At 35.4% G+C, this 8694-nt stretch overlaps 1 protein-coding gene across 1 annotated transcript in view; it reads right to left on the bottom strand.

Annotated features, from left to right (window-relative positions):
- The window catches only part of LOC127624804 (calpastatin-like), a 711053-nt gene that overhangs the window by 527151 nt on the left and 175208 nt on the right, over positions 1–8694 (bottom strand). The window lies entirely within an intron of this gene.

An 8694-nucleotide genomic window follows, 5' to 3' on the forward strand; every position in this document is an offset into this window, starting at 1 on the left:
CAGACAGAGTGGCAGTAAAATACCTCTATAATCGGTTTACATCCTGTACACCGTGCTGTAAGGAGCCGCAGTACGTAAGACGTACTCTTACGTAAGAGTTGAAAAGAGGGTGATGTGTGTATTTTAAGATTAACACGAATACCTGCTTTCACATGATAATAATAAAAAGGAATCTGAGAGATAAGTAAAATATATTAATGCATCTTAAAAGGAATTTACTAAGGTAAATCATAATTTACTTCGGCATCAAATCCAAACCGCAGTTGAATATATGTCAAAGGAACTGACTCAGAGATTAGATGTCATGCAGTTGAAGTCAGAAGTTTACATACACCTTTGCCAAATACATTTAAACTCAGTTTTTTACAATTCCTGACATTTAATCGTAGAAAACATTCCCTGTCTTAGGTCAGTTAGGATCATTATTTTAAGAATGTGAAATGTCAGAATAATAGTAGATAGAATGATTTATTTCAGCTTTTATTTCTTTCATCACATTCCCAGTGTGTTATAAGTTTACATACACTTTGTTAGTATTTAGTAACATTGCCTTTAAATTGTTTAACTTGGGTCAAATGTTTTGGGTAGCCTTCCTCCAGACAGAACTGGTGTAACTGATTCAGGCTTGTAGGCCTTCTTGCTAACACAAGCCTTTTCAGTTCTGCCCACAAATTGTCTATCGGACTGAGGTCAGGGCATTGTGATGGCCACTCCAATACCTTGACTTTGTTGTCCTTAAGCCATTTTGCCACAACTCCGTGTGTTTAGAGAGGATCTCTGTACATTTTTTAAAACAATAATAATAAAACACAATGCACTCAACGGTGCTGCGGCATTGTGTTATTAGATTGAAAACGTTCAGGGTCAAATGCTCGTTGTTCTGGCGGCCATACGTATCATCACTTATTTCAGGTTGTCATACGCAAAATCCTAAAACAGCTAGCAGGAGGTATATGCCTGCGTATGCCCTAGAGACTACATGACCAAAAGCTGTTTCTCTGGTTTTCTATCATTACCTCTACAAGGCACTGATCCCTCTTGTTTGAACGAGTCATGTGACGGAACAAGCGCTTGTCTGCTTGTGTCTTTCAGCATTTATGAATGTTAAGATGAGTGGAAGAAGAAACAGTTCCCATCCTGCTCAAGAATTTGCTAATATAGCCTAAGACCATTTTATTTTACTTTGAAACTAATGATTATTGTTCGTGGTAACCAAATAATAATATCCCTGGTTGAAAAAAATCAGGATCGGAACTATCGATACTTTTAGGTTCGATCCGCCCATCCCTAAATCAAATCCCCTTATTGTCACTCAACCATATACACAAGTGCAACAGTAGGTGAAAGTCTTGGGTACAGTTCCAAGCAACATAGTAATATGACAATTAAAATAAACATTGAACAGGGTAGAAGGGGTGTCAAAGGTGATGATATTCTGTTGATGCTTAAAGAAATAGTTCACCGAAGAATGGAAAATACTTTGGAGACTTTCTTTCTTCTGCAGAACACAAATAAAGATTTTTAGAACAATATTTCAGCTCTGTAGGTCCATACAATGCAAGTGAATGGTGACTAGAACTTTGAAGCGGCAAAAAGGCAGCTTAAAAGTAATCCATAACTCTCCACTGGTTAAATATTTTTTTCCTGAAGCGATCTAACGGATTTTAGGTGAGAACAGAGCAAATGTACCTCACTGCACATCTTGCCCTTGCAGTCACTTGGCACAATCATGATTTCAAGCTTGATGCAAAAGTTCACTTCAGAAATAGTATCTTGGCTTGTGCTGTTTCTAACTAGTTATTGGATAAACAAGGATGTGTGTGTGTGTGTGTGTGTGAGAGAGAGAGAGAGAGAGAGAGAGAGAGAGAGAGAGAGAGTGCATGTGCAATCGCCTGTTGCCACACCCAATCAGAGAGCTGTCAGATTTAACAGTGGAAAATAGACGTCCAATAGGGGGTATTCCTCTCTATTTCTGGTCATTCACTATAGAACCAGCAATGTCCTCCACCATTTTAAACAGTATATCCAATGTGGCAACTCCGATAAAAGGTAAGCACTTGAGTTCTGTAATAAATCAGTCTGTTGTGTCTCTCAGCATGAGCCTTAATCCTGAAGTTGTCCGTTTAAAGCTATTTCCTAGTTTTGGTAATGTATTAATAATATGAACGATCATGGAGTTCTCTGTAAACAATGACTAACATCACCAACTGGCTCATATTACACACAAAAATGATCTTTTGCCACTACCTGCTGGCTAATATATGTAATTTCAAAAATAAAGCCAACAGATACACTTTATCCTAATAGATACACTTTAGTTTAGAACAGCATGAACGCGGAGTGATACACAGAGTGCTGATGGTGTCACACCGTCAGTGCTCATGTAATGTCTCTTGTCCAATCAGATTCGAGGACCGGAACTAACTGTGGTATATACGTGTTTAGCAAAGCGCTTTCAGGTGTCAAGAACTGCCGTGAGAAGTATTATCAAGAAGTTTGAAGAGACCCACACAGTGGAGACCAAGACTGGCAGAGGCAGGAAGCGAAAGATTTCAAAAACCTTGGAAATAAAACTGGTGAGAGAGGTTTCTAAAGACCCAAGAACAACTGCCAAGACACTAGTGAATGATTTAGCCAAGTCTGGGATTGATGTCTCAACGAAGACAGTCACTAGAGCCCTGCACAGGAATGGACTGCGAGGTTGCAGACCAAGATAAACTCCACTTCTGATGAAGAGACACTTCCAAACTAGAGGGGCTGTGGGTCAGTTGGTAGAGCGGGTCGACCACTAATTGCAGGTTTGGTGGTTTGAATCCCGGCCCACACAGCTCAACATGCCAAAGTGTCCTTGGGCAAGACACTGAACCCCAAGTTGCTCCAAATGGCAGGCTAGCACCTTGCATAGCAGCTCTGCTGCCATTGGTGTATGAATGTGAGTGTGAATGGGTGAATGAGTCACAGTGTAAAGCGCTTTGAATACCGTTAAGGTTAAAAAGGCGCTATATAAGTGCAGACTATTTAACATTTAACTAAATATTTCAAAGGGGGCTAATAATTTTGTCTTCAACTTTAGTTCTTAATATTCAATTCTAAGCCTAGTCATACACATTAACAAATAAAATTAAAAAAAAGATTTAATTTGAATTTATTAAACTGAAGTTTTTCAATAAAAGATATATATTTTTAATACACATTTATGCTCTATTTATATATATATATATAAAAAAAAAAAAGGAATATAAATGTAAAAATGCCCCTAACAAACAAATCCAGTGGTAAGTGTTGCCCTTTAGGTTAATTTCTGACACTGAAATGAAAATCGAGGTTGCGAGGGATAGACTTACTTGATCGTTCCACGGACAACTGAACACTGAAAAAAAATCTTTCCAAAAAATATCAGTAGACACAACAAACTCCATAAAGCACAAGTTGTGAAAATTAGACGTGTTCTAGGACATTTATACATCTTTATACAGTGCATGTCATTGAAAAGACTGTAAGTCAAACCCTAAGCCTTGTTTTCATTCATGTCATCAATCATTTATGCATTTGGCAGACACTTTAATCCAAAGCGATTTACAGTGCACTTATTACAGGGACAATCCCACCAGAGCAACCTGGAGTTAAGTGCCTTGCTCAAGGACACATCAGTGGCATCTTGGTGGTGCTGGGTCTTGAACCTTCTGGTCAGTAACCCTGAGCCTCAACCACTGAGCCACCACTGCCCCAATCAAATATAGCGCTACTGTGAATAAGGTCTATTGATAAGTAGTTAGTAACAAAATATTTGTCAAGAATGATCAGACACTATACTATCCATTGAGCAAGGTCAGCTGTAGTTTTGTTTTAGAGATTTGATTTGTTGATTACATAATTTTTTGACTTTGGCATCACTTCATAATATAAAGCAGGGATCCTGCACTCCAATCGGTCATCCAAAAGGATCATCTTATTGCCTAGAATCGGGCTCACCAGCCAAACAAGTCATTTTTTACCATATCAGAGCCTCTGGAAGCTGCTGTGATCAGCTGGAGGAAGATGTGTGCTTATCCTAGTGATTTAAAGGCAGAAACAGGTTTTTAAAATGCCTATACATGTTTTTCATGTATTAGTATTGTCTTTTCCTGTTAAAGGGAGAGTTCACCCAAAAATGAAAATGTTGTCGTCATTTACTCACCCTGTTGTTGCTCCAAACCTGTATGCATTTCTTTTTTTCTGTGGAACAAAAATGTTTTTGTCCATACAATGAAAGTCAGTGGGGTCCAATTTTGTTTTGGACCCCATTGACTTTCATTGAATGGACAATTGAAACAGTTGAAACATTCTTCAAAATATCTTATTTTGGGTTCTGCAGAAGAAAAAAAGTCATACAGGTTTTAAGCGACATGAGTGAGTAAATGATTTTAATTTGTAGGTGAACTATCCCTTTAAAAAACCACTCCTCAACAAGCTTCACAATTTGAGGTATGATTAATGTTGATACATTTGACTTCGCCCTCACAGCTTTTCAAAACAAGGCCTGTGTGGTCCCAGCAACACCGTCAAGGCCAAGGTCAACTTTCACCCAGATAAACTGAAGCACCTCCTACAATTTATGGCCTAATACATGTAATTAAAAATCGAACTCAAACAAGTGTAAGGGTTTTAGCATACTGAAGACCAATGTGTCTTTGTTTCCTGATTTAAAATACTTTGTCCCATCCCAGTTTAATGTACTGAGACAACTAAGTAACCCATTTGTAAGTTAACTTCCAAAAGAGTATATTGTGACACTGTGGTGCTTTCAAAACATTGCTCTGTTTGTTTGAATATTGAAATATTGGCTCAACCAATGACATTATTTTGGTTTGTTATTGTTTTATTGACATCTTGGTTGTTATTTTATATTTAAACATATGAACGCACCTCATGAAAGTAGCTTTTATGTGTAGTTGACAGGGCCTTGGAGGAGATTGTGGGTCAGGTTTGGCTCCGATCCTCGGAAGACACCAGAAGCAAAAATCTTCCAGGTTCTGAAATTCAGGATCCGCTATGGAATGAAATATGGTGAGGGATCAACCGAAGCATATTAAATTAATAGTTCACCCAAAAATTTAAATTCTCTTATCATTTACTCAACCTCATGCCATCCCAGATGTGTATGACTTTCGTCTGCAGAACTCAAATGAAGAAAAAATCTCAGCTCTGTACTGTATGTGAATGGTATCACGTTTAACATGGTTACCAAAATGTTAGAGCTCCAAAAAGCACATAAATGCAGCATAAAAGTAATCCATACAACTCCAGTGGTTAAATCTATATCCTCTGAAGCAATATGACAGGTGTTGGTGAGAAACAGATCAACATTTAAGTGATTTTTTACTATTAATCACTTTCGACAAGCCCTCCTATATGCATTCACGAGCTGATTATTTATTTTTCAGTTTTTTTGGCAATTTGCATTCTTCGTGCATATTGCCACTTACTGGGAAGGGAGGAGAAAAGGAACAAAAAGGACAAAGGAAAGGAAATGTATGTAAATTTATATATATATATATATATATATATATATATATATATATATATATATATGTGTGTGTGTGTGTGTGTGTGTGTGTGTGTGTGTGTGTGTGTGTATGTACATATATATATATATATATTAAATAATACAATTATTTTGGGTGATTTAAGGCCAATAAATGTGACTTATTATTAAATATGTAATAACAATAATAGCAGAATAATAATCACCAAGTTCAAATGGTTTTATTTGTTTGTTGTGATCCACCCCAAAGCCTGTAAGAACTCGACCCAAAACTGTCAACAACGGAGAAGAGGAAGATGAAGACGACAGTGAAGATTACAAGCCCTCTGAAGGCAGCAAAAATTTGATGGAAACTGAGATTTCAGATTACATGTAATTCCACTTTAGTTAAACGTTTGGCAATTATAAATGATTGGGTGTAAATGTTCATGTAAAAACAGTTTTCAACACTGATGGAAATGATCATTGTTGTTGTTTACCATTTGAAGAATAAATGGTTTATCAAATAAATTGACTGAAACTGAAGTCTTTTAAGTCAAGTCAGGTCACTCAGTGGCCATGTTTGTAACGTCTCCAAGTAGCTACAATTACAGGAGCTGTTTTTGTAATTTTAAATATGTTCTTTGCTAAAACAGCTCCTATTTACTAGAATGGGGAAAGACCATAATCTCAAACGGTTGGTCGAGATTAAAAGCAAAACGCATATTTCAAACTGGCAAAGAAATCTGAAAACAATCTTATCAGACAGTGTGCTTTTTTAGCTCAGATCAAGGTTAAAAAAAAGCTATTTTTGCAGGCCGATCCAGCTAATGTGCATGCATGTATCTTTGGAACGCTCTCAGGAGGCTATTTCCAGCCATGACAGTGCAACCTATGGAGGACTAAACATGCATAAATAATAAATGAATAAATGTAATAATACAAAAATAAATAAAGGAATAAATGTCTTGATAAAACAAATATAATTAGTTTTTAATTAAATTTATTCCTGAATTTATTATTGTATGACTTTATTCCTTTATTATTTTCTATATTTATTTTTAACTTTATTTTTATTCTTTTTAGCTTTTAATTATTTATTCATTTATTTTGCATATTTTTTTATTTATGTGTTCATTTATTTTTTATATTTATTTATTCCCACATATATTTATTTCCATATTTATATATTCCCGTATATATTTATTTATTTATACATGTATTTATTTTTACTTTTCTGTGTGCAACATGTAAATGAGGGAGGCGGTCCTTGCGGAGCTCCAGTGCATCATTGGTCGAGAGCTCAATAGTATTATCGGGAGCAGATGGACTTCCCACCTCAGCACCCCTGACTCGCACAGATTTAGAATATGCAGGGAAACGTTTTGCAGAGAGTTTAACAATCCAGGATGTGCTTCTACATTCATACCGGCATACAGCTTTCCTAAACCATCAATAAGCACCACTACTCTAAATTAAACATTTATTTGATGCGTGATTATCCACTTCATTAGCATGGCGCGCAACTCTCTAGATATGTGAAGCGTCAGCTATAGATTTATATACATGCATAAACGATCAGGAAAATGAAGCATGGTTTTATCTTTTACAATGAACAATCATAATAACAGAAAACAATATTATGGATCTGCAGACATCAAAATATGAAGTTATATACACACACACAAAAAAAAGAAAAGGACAAGGTTAAATCATATAATTTAAGAAACTTGCTAATTTTGTGGATTTGTTGAAGAAACAGCTCCCCATTTATTTTGTGATTGTAGTATAACCAATAAATATTGGCTTGACTGAAGCTCTTATGTTTATAGCCCCACAAATAGCTATAGTTTACACGCAATATGACCTAACGTCACATCAAAACAAGTCAAGAGTAATCGAGCACACGCTTCAATCTACAATAAACCAATGGTAAGCAGGCCCCGCCCACATCATTATCATACAAAAGACAAGAATAAATGTAAGAATGTAAGAATAAATACAAAAATAAATACATGTGGGAATATTTAAATATAGAAATAAATACATGTGGGAATAAATAAATCTAAAAATAAATGAATGCATAAATAAATAATAAAAAAACAAAAAAACAAATGAAAGAATAATTTTTTTTTTAAAAGAATAAAAATAAAAAGAGAAAATAATAAATAAAGGAAAAAAAAAGTCCTCCAAAAATAAATTCAGGAATAACTTTCATTAAAAACGAATTATATTTGTTTTATCAAGACATTTTATCCTTTATTTATTTTCTTATTATTACATTTATTTATTTATGTATTTATTTATTATTTTTGCATGTTTAGTCCTCCATATGCAGCTTCTATCAACTTGAATGAGGAAAGACTGAAAACCTCAATTTCAGACTGAAATTTCAAATCAGCAGTAAAATTTGACAATACTGGAATCATACATTTTGCTGCTTTACCTCATTTACGCAACAAAAAAAAATAAAACAATTGTCCCAACTTGTATAGCTAATGTGCATGCACATTCTCGAGATGATTGACAGGCGACTTGATTGACTTTTACCTGTAAGGCGGGACTTCCTTTTTACATCTGACCATGGGGCGCTGAGCTTCTTGGTTGGGTGTTCCAATTTCTTGCATTCATTTTAACAGAAGTGGCCCGTCTCTGCTAAATAGTCTCTGATCTAATTCAATGCTGTCTCTGGATTCATTAAAAAGTACTGATTGTACATATTAAGACAGAATTAATGACTAATTGTAAGTTAAAAATGTAGTAAAAGGTGACATTAACCTTCTGTTTACCTGTTGAACACAAATTCACAGTCTGACCCAGATCGTTTTGCGGTGCTAGATAATAAATGTGTTGTTCAAATTATTGAGCAAATTCAACAGTCCTGGTTACACTTAGAATTTAAAGTTATATTATATTAGCAAAGGGGTAAGCTGCCATGACATAAACCTGTTGCATAACAAAAGCCATACTGTTAAACGTGATACAATTCTGCCATCAGTCACCATTTACTTTTATTGCATCTTTTTCAATGCAATGAAAGAGAACTGAAGTAACCAATGACAGAATTTGCATACAGTCATACGGGTTTTGAACAAAACGAGGGGGAGTGAATGATAACAGAATTTTAGTTTTGGGTTAGACCTAAAAACCTTGCATTAGTGGGCTACAAACCATATTTTAGATGGTCACAA

The sequence above is a fragment of the Xyrauchen texanus genome, chromosome 31 (genome assembly GCF_025860055.1).
Source record: "Xyrauchen texanus isolate HMW12.3.18 chromosome 31, RBS_HiC_50CHRs, whole genome shotgun sequence".
Lineage (NCBI taxonomy): Eukaryota > Metazoa > Chordata > Actinopteri > Cypriniformes > Catostomidae > Xyrauchen > Xyrauchen texanus.